Genomic DNA, 12,210 nt, shown 5'->3' with positions numbered 1-12,210 from the left:
TCAGAGATGCTTTCCGAGGCCTTGCAAGACCTCTGAAGTTGTGTGGAGGCCCTGTAGTGTGGGTGCTGAGCACCTACAACAACATTTTTGTTGGCTACTCGGGCACCCAGAGCCCCCTATAGTTGGTGCCCCTAGGAAGTATTTATCTGTTAGCCAGCTTAGAACACAGTGGGCTTACACTGAAGTCCTTCTCAGTGTTTCGTATACTTGGGTCCCCAGCTGTTGTTGGACCACAACTCCCATCATCCCTAGCTAGCAGGACCAGTGGTGGGAATGATGAGAGTTGTAATCTAACAACAACTGGGGAACCAAGTTTGAGAAACACTGTATAAGATGAATAGATATGGACTGTTGACTTTGTTCATGTGTCACAGTAAGCCATAAATTATGGTTTATCATGCAGTAGCAAATCATTCCTACTTCACTCTGCTCTACCCTACCAGCCTGCAGTAGGAAGGAACAAATGATAATCGATCCCAGGCCTGGAGTTGTGTCTGAAATGGCATTGTGGTTTGCTTCCCTCTGAACAAACTACAATTAGAGTGTTGCTGGTAAAGGCTTTGATAGAGTGTTATGCCAGGGCTTGTGACCTGTTTCTCTCCATTGTGTGAGAGAGGAACAAAACATGTTCAGCATGTTCACAGTGAGCTGGCCTTCAACTCATAGGGTGAGACCCACTAGTGGGTTGAAGCTTAATCCTAGGTGGGTGGCAACCACAGCTACCAACATGGTACAAGATTAAGAAATTGGTCCCCAAATGCATGTTTGGGTTAAAAATGGGTCTGGAGTCTAAAAAGGTTTAAGATATCTGATCTATGGTTCTCCTGACAAGCAAACCTGGCCACTATATGTTAAAGTATCAACATATATTTGGGTGTGTACTTTATTTGCATTTGGGTACCCATGGGCAATTGCAATACTCCTATTTGAACTGGATTCCCTGTACTATTGATATAAGAAGGGGGAATGGCCGTCTAAAAATATTTCACCCTTTCGTTTGAATAACCCATTTAATATTTTGCTCTTGGTTTGGTTGGGGAAGATTTTACCTTTTCTGGCTTTTGGAATCTCTTGAGGCTTTCTGAATCTAAAGAGTAGCAAACTTGCCCAAAAATCTCCTCTTCTTTTTGGTGGAAGAGGTGACTATGTAACACAGCAGGCCTATATATCTATGTCAAGGGGAAGGGAGGTAGGCTGAAATTTCCCATGCAAAATCTGTCAAAACTACAGGGATGTAAAATCTCTCAGAAATTTAATTTGACTGGTGCAGATGGTATTCCGCTAGGAAAACCCAGCAGCACTGCCATGTGCTGGAAATGTTTCATGTTCTTGTATCAGAGCACCTTGTCATCTTTTGCTTCAAATCTTTTCTTGCTAGTACCATTGTTTTAGCAGTAGCAGCATGTTGCCTTTTCAAAGGAGAGATGAGACATCTCTTAATTTCTCTTTAAGAAGGGTGCATTGTTGATCATTTCGTGATCAATTTTAGTTTTCAAAGAAAAGGTCCACTAAAGAACAATTTAAAATAATTTCTTTGCCTTGCTGTTCATTCTGCTTTGTTTTTCTGCCAGAGTGTGTAGGCGGCAGGAGGAAAATAGAAAAATGTTACATTTGCATAGTGCCCTGCTACCAAACACTTGAAATAAACATGCACCAACTTAGAAAATGGGCTTGTTAAAAAAATGTAAAGAGGCTTTGGGGCCTTTCAGAAAGTTCCCATAGGATGAACTATTTCTGCATTTCCTCTAACAATAAGTTTGCTGCATAGTCTGTGGCAGGCGCATCTTTTGTGTTGTTACAGGAATTTATTCTACATTCGTGTGTGGGTTTTCTTTTTCCCCCATTCTAAAACCTTAATCACTGATAAGAGATAAAATAGTCCAAGGGTTTCTGCTGCCTGAATGTATTACTGCTTTCTAAAGCAATGCTATTTCTATGGGCTTCGACAAGATTTTTTCATAGCAGAGCAGCATCTGTAACCCCTCCGAGCAGCTTTGGTTTTTGAAAAACCACAACAATGTATCTCACACACAAAAATGGGTGGGATTCTATTTTTCATACAAGATTGGATAACAAGAGTCTATAGTAAAGACATTGCTACATCTCTCCTTCCTACAGTTTCATTATATCATTATCTATCTCTCTCTCATATATGAGAGAGAAAACTCCTAGGGTTTTTTATATGCTAACAAGGAATTAGCATTTTTGTTAAAGGAGTGACTTTTTCTTGGCCATTTTCTGAGTTTGCGGCTACCAGCTCTAGCTAATTTTAGTTGATCTTACAGATGCAAAAAATCATTGATGCTTTAGCAGTATATTAATGATGCCCCAATTATAAGCATAAGCAGCCTAAATAATATTAATAGCCAAGGCAATTGCTGTTCAGTTTTCTCAATATTGCCATCTTACACCCATCAAGCAAGCATCAGGATCAATGTAGAAGCAAGTTATTAAGCTGAACTGCTAACTGGTATTTGTTAATGAAGTATACATTCAGATGGGCAAAAGACTATGGGCTTCTGAGGCAATGGACATTTTAGCAGCTATGGGGTGTTTAATATTTCTCCCACACACCCCCACCCCACCCTCTTCTACTGTATCTAAACTGTAGCCATGAAATATATTTTTTGAACTGGAAGTGATACTGCAGTCATGTAAAACACAAAACACCATTGACTCAATGTGGGGGCATGTCTAGATTTACACAGGCCAAAGGTCTAATTCAATACATTTTGCAGTATTTAACAGCAAATATGGAAATATTCACTATTTTCTCTCTATTTACACCACGTACAAAACAGATGCAATCAAAAGGATCCACAGTCAGATCTCAAACATTTTGCAGTGCTGGAAATTCTGATTTAGACCAGAGTAATGGGATTGGGGGGAGAGCTTCAGACTTTTCCCCTGCACCATTTTCCCATTCTAAATCTCTCCCTAAGCTGCTATTGCCTCCATGTTAGCATAATGTACATAACATTATAGAGGTAACTGCACTGTGTAGGCCAATAGCAGCTTTGTGGTACTACTTAGATCAAGAAAACAGCAGCACAAAGAAAACGTTAAGCACAAACCTCTACAGTACTCCAATTTAAAAAATGGAGTGTCCCTCCAGCTGCTTTCAAGTTGCTGTTTAAGTCAGAAAATCACATTACAGATATTTTGCATCACTTGTTTCAGTTCCCAGATTTGTATATTTCATTGCTATGTGCTTTCCCCCCAAAAAAACTGAGATGGCTAGGTAAATGATGGCCAAACTACCTTAGTGTGCCACAGCAGCACCCAGTACCAATGTGGCAAACTGCTTTTTTATTGTTCTGACGGCATATTAATAATTGGCTCCTATTCAGTGTTCAGATGCTATCACCACAAGTCAACACAGATTTAGGTGTACTTTAACTCACTTAAATCAGTGGGCTAAAGTGCACATAACTTTGTTAAATTGTGGCTAATATAGGTCTAACATTAGAGGACCTGAAAAAGAACTATGGCAAGGTTTGAAAGCTTGAATATTCTAACCCATCCAATATTTCTGTATCTTCCAATAAAGTCCAGGGTCCCTAAGCTGCTCTTAGCTGATAAAGTGGCACAAAAGGAAGCCTTATATTTAGCCATGCATCTTCAGGTCTGGTCAAGTTTTCATTTCTTCACTACCTATTAAAATGCATCTCTTTGCTACCCATTAAAATTTTGCATCTCTTCACTACCCATTAAAATGCTTTAACAGGAGTTCAACTGGGAATTGGTAGATAATCCCTAAGAGAGGAAAATAAATCTGGATCATATGTATAAATATACAGCATGATCCATGCCCTCACATAGGGTAGGGAACCTCTAACCCTTCAAATATTTTTGAACTGTGATTCCCATCATCCCCAACTATGCTGGCTGGACCTAATGTGTGCTGGAATCCAGCGACCTTTGGAGGACACTATATGCCCACTCTTAACCTACCATGACTGCACAGTTGTAGTGGGAAGAGGGGAAAAGATTATTGAGCCCATGACCTCTTAGTTGTTGGTTGAGTGCAAGCACTGGGACCCTAAAGTGCACCTGTCATTACTGACATTGCAACACATGATCTGTGTTCCCCATAATAAGATCAATGGACCTGCCACAACTTGCTATGGGAATGCTGGTGGGCTCTTGCTTCTGAGCAATAGCCAAGTAGATTGTAATGCACCCATGGTTGGTTGCAGTGGGCCAAGGGTGGGGATGGCAGTTAAGTGGATTTGTTGAGTTTCCTGTGGAATCCTCCTTCATTTGCACAACTCTGCATCTGTGGCAGTAGATGGATCAAGCCATTAGTTTTCTATTGCTAAGTCCTTAATAGCCGCACCTAGTTATGTTTAGTACCATAACATTTACTCCCATTGGCATATTCTCACCATTTTTAAAGTCAATTCTTTCCCTACATTTCGATGCAACTAATCTTTTTAAAATGTTTATGGGACTAATCTAAAAGACTCAGAGCTCTCCATTATTTTATTGACCCAAGTCCATTTTTACAAACTGCCCTCATCTAGTCCCATATAGATCTTAATAAAATTCCATTGTGATTTTGTATGGATACATCCGTTTACAACCAGAGGCATACCTAGGTTCCCTTGCGCAATGAACTCCCCTGCAAGGAGCTGTATCAGTGCCCCCCCCCATCCCTTGCCCTTGGCAAGATTATCAACACCCTCCACCCGGAAAAATGGAGGAGTGGGCTGGCTCCTAACCGCTCTGAGCCAAAGGCTCAAATCTTGCACCCTTGGCAGGGACCAACCTGGTCAATCTCTAGGTATGTCCTTGTTTACAACCCAGTCCCAGCTCAGCTGAACTGAGATCTCAGGATTTCAAACAATAGTCTGCTCAACTTAACTGCATTGCAAGTAACAATTTTCACACATAACACCATGAGGTAGTGTGGGGTTTTTTGTTTGTTTGTTTTCATATCTATAACATCAGTATAAATCCTATATTGGATACAATTAACTATTTGTTTTTAAAAATTGCTCTCTGCTTACTGTTCCGTGTTGACAGCCTTTACATATGTGCAAAAATGCCAGGCGAGAGGTTCAAAGGCGCTTTTAGGATCACATCTGAAAATGCCCTCAAGTTCTTGGCTTAAATCAAGGAACTAATCAGGAATCTGTGGCCCTCCAGACAATGACGAAAGCAACTGCGTCATCACTGATCTCTAGGGCTGGTGGGAGTTGAAGGGCCGCAGTCCCCATCTTTTGCTTAAGCTGAAATATAAAAATCTGCAAATAGAAAGAGTCTTGCTGAATCAAATCAAAGGGCCATTTAGTCCAGCATTCTGTTTCCAGCAGCAGCCAGCTAGGAAACTTATAAGCAGAGCCTGAAGGACCTCACATGCTGTACATTCCCAGCATTAGTGCCCAGAGGTTTACTGCCTTTGAAGAGAAGGATGTTGCTTTGAATAGATCTTTTGGAGTTAAGAGCAGCAACCTGGATGCAATGTCCCTGGAGTGGAATGGCTCACAGCAGGGGCGAGGAGCTTGTGGCTCTCCAGATGTTGTTGAAGCTTAACTCCCATCAGCCTCAGCAACTATTGCTAGTGGTAAGGGATGATGGGAATTGTAATTCAGCAACATCTAGAGAACCACAAGTTCCCCATTTATGGGGCTAACTGTCCTAAACATATGCATTCCACAGGATTCAGTGGGGCTTCCAGGTAAGTTTGCTTGGGACTGCAGTATTGGAGTCACTTTCCCAACCATAGCTACAGCTTATTTTAACAGCTTGCCTTGTCTGGATACTGGTGCTCGACATATCATATAACTACTTGTGTTGATCCACTAAAATGTTGTGCATACAGAGCACTGAGAGCAGAATACAATCTCTGCTGGTATAAAGCAATGACATTTCGGCTGCCAGAATCCTATCTGTCTGTGAAGGTAACATAAAAACAGCCCATATGCCATCACAGTTTTCCATCTGTGATAGTAAAATGTGTTGTCTTACCTATGGTAAACACAAACTCTTTCATGAAACCACAACAAAAGGTTCAAGTTCTAAATCACATTTTTCATGAAGTTCACATTTTGTTTGGCTTTTTATTTTTATTTATGTGTGTGTGTGTGTGTGTGTGTGTGTGATTGTGTGAGAAAAAAATTAAAGCTTTTTTTATCAAGTAACATCAATCCTTGCACACTCTATGCAAAATTTTGTAAGCATTGCAATAATGCTATGAATTACACAAGGAAGTATTTTAACTTTATTACACTTTCTGTATAAAAAGATTTGTATTTAAAATTATTTCAACTGCAATCTTGTAAAATATATTAATAAAATAATGATTGTTAAGAAATAATGTGTGGCTCCATTTTCTTCCATCATTTTCAGAGCAAAAATGTGAAGCCAAATGAGCACTGAATGTTTAGGATGCGGCCTAAAGTGGGAGGGGGGGAGTACTACAAAGATGGTTCAGCCACCTTATCCTACGCTCTGTCAGGCTTCAGTGGCAGAGTAGATGTTCATCCTGTTTCCTACTGTTTTTTAAAACATGCACACACCGGTTCCCCACCTACCAAAAACAAAGGCAAGATTTAGTTGGGCTTAGGAGCATGACCACCATTTTCTCCATGGTTTGGGGGCATGAGGGGGACTGGGATAGCTTTAGCTTCAATACTGCCCTTCTTCCAAAGATCACAGGGTGGATCACAATATAAAAACACAAAAATACAAACCATAATAACAAACCATAATAATCACCACCTCTCTCACACAGTTTAAAAGGCCATAGACTGTTTAATTAAACAACAACATAAAAACTTTGCTCCCAAGTCAGTAAATACCAAGCATGATAACACAGATTTGGGTGTATATAGCTGCATAAACTTTTATTTGTGAATTCCTATATGAATAGTAAACAAGCAAGGCGTTCCTTATTACCTCCATTAATAATGAGATCAGCTTCACACATTACATTTTAGTAGATGCATTCACTGAAACTTCTTTTCAGTGTACAGTTGGCAAAGGTCACAAGAAGCCTCAGTTGCTCTTTGAGCAGGAATATGCTTCTTGGGTGCTACTTACAAAATAATTCTGTGTGAAGAAAAGACATGGCATTGGCTGTGCTTGTCATGATAAACTAGGGTTTCCAGATATAGAGGTTGGAAAGGTGGATATAAAAGAGTTATGTGACAACAATGATTAGCATTTCTATTTAATCTACCTTCGTAGTTTAAAGGGTACTGCAAAACAAATCTGAGTTTGCAAGGTGGGTGTCTGGCTATATTGAAGTACATGATCGTTTCTTTACAGTTAACTTTTATTTTTCCTAAAAATCAGCAGCCCTATATTACTGAGGATGCTGGTTTACAAACACATCATCATTCTTCCTTTAAAAATTGCAGGATTGATGCTACTGATAATATTTTGTCAGTATTTGCATGTTTGTCTACACCTACAGTCAGAAACATCCATCACCACCCAGCAAGGCCTTTGTTTTCATTCCCACAAGAAAACAGACTTGTGCAGTCAGAAAACACCAAATGCCTTGCAAGGCTGGGATGTGTTGGCGCCATCTGCTCTTCTTCATTAGGCAAGCATGACAAGGGGTGGAAAATCTAAAGTCGCAAATATTTAATTTAGAAAAGAGAATTTGAGGCAGTAATGTTCTGTGGCAAATGTAGCAGCACATTGAAGGCAGACAGTAGCAAGCAGCAAAATACTTGCAAGCACAGGGTTTTTCCAGGTGTTGAAACACTGGCGTGGGCAACGAATAACATAGAAACCACATATACTACTACTGCTGGGGGGGGGGGGACACACAAAGTGGTGTTCTCCAGTTGTTTTGAACTACACCTTCCCATCATCCCTGACCATCGGCTATGCTGGCTGACTATGACTAATTGGATTTGAAGTCTACAACATCTGGAGAGAGCCACCTTGAGATGGGCACATGTGTGGAACAGGAGAGAAGACTTGTATAGGAGGCAGTGTGAAAGATCTTTGCCTGGGACCCCAGAGAAGCACTGCTAATCAGTGTTACACAATGCTAGCTAGATAAACAAACAGGCTACCTCAGTAAAAGGTAGCTTCCTGTGTTCCTAATGCATACCTTCCAAGTGTCCCTATTTTCCAGGGACACTCCTGGAATTACAAAAGCCATCCCAGCTTCTGATTTGATCCCGGATGAGCTGGCACTTGTCCTGAGCGTCAGCAGCAGCAGCAGTGACTGCAAGCGAGCAGCCTGTTTTCTCTCCATGGCCATCACTGCCAGCCTCCTCCATTGGCCAGCTCATAGTGGCTTCTGGAAATGGGCACAGAGGAAGAGAGGCTACCACCACCAAGGTCCCAACCCATGTGACATGCTGGCTCTGAAGGGCAAGCAGAGCTGCCCTGGTCAGGAAGGAGGAGCAGAATGGAGCTCAAGAAGTATTGAAAATACAAATACACACACACACACACACACACACACACACAGGTACCTCGGGTTAAGTACTTAATTTGTTCCGGAGGTCCGTTCTTAACCTGAAACTGTTCTTAACCTGAAGCAACACTTTAGCTAATGGGGGCTGCCGCTGCACCACTGTCGTGCAATTTCTGTTCTCATCCCGAAGCAAAGTTCTCAACCCGAGGTACTATTTCTGGGTTAGCGGAGTCTGTAACCTGAAGCGTATGTAACCCGAGGTACCACTGTATACACTCTCTCTCTCTCTCTCTCTCTCTCTCTGCATCCGTGTCTAATCTTGCCCCTTTGGTATGTGTTTTTCTTTTGTAAAATCTACCAAAGAATAAAACAAAATCAAGATTAATGGGTTTTCTCAGGATGGCGGAGGGTGTGTGTCCCATTGGTGAAGTGGTGGTGGAAATGCTCTGTTGGGGAGAGGACAAAAAAATGGGAGCGGGTTGAGCAAGGTCAGTTGGGGGAGAGTGAGAAATATCCCTGCAGAATGTTAGAGGGTATGCAAATGAGGCACTTCCTGTTTCTCCATGAGGTCACTTCTAGCTAGCCAGAACTCGTTTTCAGGTCAAAGGATTTCCTGTCTCCCATGAAAAGAGACTAATGGTTGGATGCAGTTTCACAAGTGCCACCCAAGACCACTAAAGAGTTAGATTCATGTGCATCTTATCTAGAGGGAAATGTAAAATAACTGTAAGACAGGAAGAGAACTTGTGAGGCACATTATTTTCAGCTATGAAAGCAAATTTTAATATGGGAAAGGGAGCCCTTCTGCAGCTACTATTAATGAGCTTCTTGGGGGCTGCTCATTCCCTAGAAGCTCAGACATTCAAGACACATAACCAGTGTTTTAATTTGATGCAGTCACTTCCTATTGCTTAGACTTTAAGTTTTAAAATCACAGCCTATTTCCAATTACAGCAACCAGCTCTATGGCCCTGATTTTTTTCTTCATCAACTTAATTTCATACAAATCTTGTACTTATTAAGCCTACTTCCATTGGAGAACCAAGTCCAGGCTCAACATAAAGTGTGTGAGAGATTTTGTTTGTGTGTGATGTCCATCCAAATTACTTTTGGATACAAATGCACATCCAAAGTACTTTTAAGAGTTACAGTAACAAAATCACTTACAACTCATTTGAGTAACACAGCCTTTTAATGCCAGAAAAGCTTCACTCTAAATTTGCAAAATAAAGGAAACACTGGCATAGGGTTCTCTCTATTTAACAGGCACAATCTGGCGCCTGGCAAATTACTGTTCATACCTTTGCACAGAAGGCTGCAAGGAGAACCTAAAAGTGCCACCCATCCACCCTGCTTTCGCCTCACTCAAGCCTCATCTTGATTAAAAAGCTTTCCATTAGCAGACAGGACGCAACTGGAAAGTACCCTATTAAGACAATAATAAACCAGTGTACTAGAAGCATATAAACAATCCGACACTCACCAGCCCCCACTAAGCAATGGCAGATGTTAAGGCACCTTTACAAAACGCCAGAATCTGCTTCATCTGTTCCTATGTAGGTATTCCCCTTTGTGTTTGCCCCTGTTTGCAACTGTTTGAGTGCAAAATCCCTTCAGTAGTCACAGGCTTCCAATTCAGCACTTTAAAGCCCCATGATTCCAGGTATGAATGGCTTTGCCTGACTCAACAGGGAATATCTTGTTCCCCATAGGGTTAGAAACATTATCAGTATGACCCACACAGAGGCATCGGGTGCTATTGGGCTTCATATTATGGTATATAAAAAAGGCATTTCCTCTGTGGGGAAAAGCAAGGAGGCCTTTGATGTAAGCATTCAGAAAGAAACCTCAATGGCTATGAAAAAGACAGGCTTAGCATTTAAAAGGGCTTCCACATAAGTTACAATGAATTATTTGCAATTAAATAACATTTATGATCTGTTAAATGCAGTTAACGTTGCAGAGCCTTATAAAGTGACCCCCAATTGCATATTGAAGGCCTGCCTTGCTATTTTTCCCACAGCATAAAAACTAATTAGCGAAGAGCACGTTGCTCAAACCGGACAGCCATTTGGGCAGTAGGCAGTGAGCTGAAAATTATAATCACATTATGGAGCCTTTGGCTCCAATTGCTGTGGTAGCCAATGTCTGCTTTTTTATCCACTGTAATGTTTTAATCCAAACTTTGAGTTAATTTTCATATTTCCAATGATTTGTGCTCTGTTCCCCATCACCCTCCCATCACTGGCAATGTACTATTTATTACATACACTGAGATTTCAGAGGCACAATGCTTATCCAGGTTTTGTTTCTTTTGGAAAGAGATCATTTTGTAATATTTGAATCTATTTACAAATACTGTATACAGGTTAAGGATAAATGTGAAAGCACAGATTGACACTTCAAAATGTCACATCCAATACCACCATTGGATCTCCAAGGAGATGCCCAGCACCCCAAATTGCCATTAGCTTACAGGAGGCATGGCCAAACTTCGCCCTCCAGATGTTTAGGGACTACAATTCCCATCATCCCTGACCACTGGCCCTGTTAGCTAGGGATGATGTGAGCTGTAGTCCCAAAACATCTGGAGGGTCAAGTTTGGCCATGCCTGGCTTACAGAAACCCCAGAATTCAACTTTCTGTTTCTGTGTACACACTGACAGCTTATAATGCACCTAGGTCATTCTTTTTCTCAATTTGAATCCATGCTGGTTTAAGGAAATACACAGTATTTCATAAGAAATTACAGGATAGATACATCGTAGATGCGGATCAGTCTCAATCCTTCCTCTACTCTAGGAGTTGCCAACCCACTGGCACACAAACACGCACCAAGCCCTTCACTGGTGCCCCTATCTGCCCCTGCTCCTCTCCCCTCTGCAACTGGGCTGAAGTGTTTCTCCAGCCAGGTCATTTTCTTTCCTCGGGGGGGGGGGGGGATATGCTGCCAATATCATGACACTATTATACAAACCTATGATGAAACCACACTTGTACAGTCACCTCACCTTAAAAATACTATTGTAGGGCTGGGAAAGGTCCAGAAAGGGGCAACTAAAATTATCAAAGGGATGCCGTAACTCCCCCATGAGTTACATTTGGAACTTTTTAGTTTAAAGAAAATGTGTGTAAGATGGAAGTGTGTAGAATTATGCATGGTTTGGAGAAAGCATGTAAAGAAAAGTTTGGCTCCCTCACGCTAGAACTTAGGGACTTCCAATAAGGCTGAATGTTAGCACAGACACACACACACACACACACACACACACACACACACACACACACACCCCTTCATACAGTGCACTTACTAGAGGGAGTGATGGTTATCTGTCTGGCTACTGTGGAAACAGAGTGCTGGACTAGATCAGCCTTTGGCCTGATTCAACAGGCTCTTCTTACACTCAGAAGAGAAAATTCACCTTGTGAATCAGTTTACACACAGATCCAATGAACACTCCCAGAAAATAGTCATCTGTATTTACCAGTGTCATGAAGACCTGGAAGAATGTAAATTTCAGTGAATAAATATTTTGTCCATCTGTATAACTCAATAAAATATTTATATCCAGACTGTCATGCGGTGTGAGTGACAAGGCATTAACAGATAATAAATGCACTGAAAACCCAATGACAAATGTTGTTTCAAGTTCTCTATTGCAGGCAAATATTTGATTAGCAAATAACTCTGCACTGGTGCGTGTGAGAAGGTAACCGAAAGCCATCTGCATTCCTCAAGCAAATCTCCTGGCAAATAACAAATAAATTTGACAAGGATGCTATGCCCCATTTCCTCTCCTGCCCCCCACCCTCCCGCCCACCAG

The sequence above is a fragment of the Podarcis bocagei genome, assembly GCF_964188305.1.
Source record: "Podarcis bocagei genome assembly, chromosome: 2".
Taxonomy (NCBI): domain Eukaryota; kingdom Metazoa; phylum Chordata; class Lepidosauria; order Squamata; family Lacertidae; genus Podarcis; species Podarcis bocagei.
Note: the sequence above shows the minus strand (reverse complement) of the source record.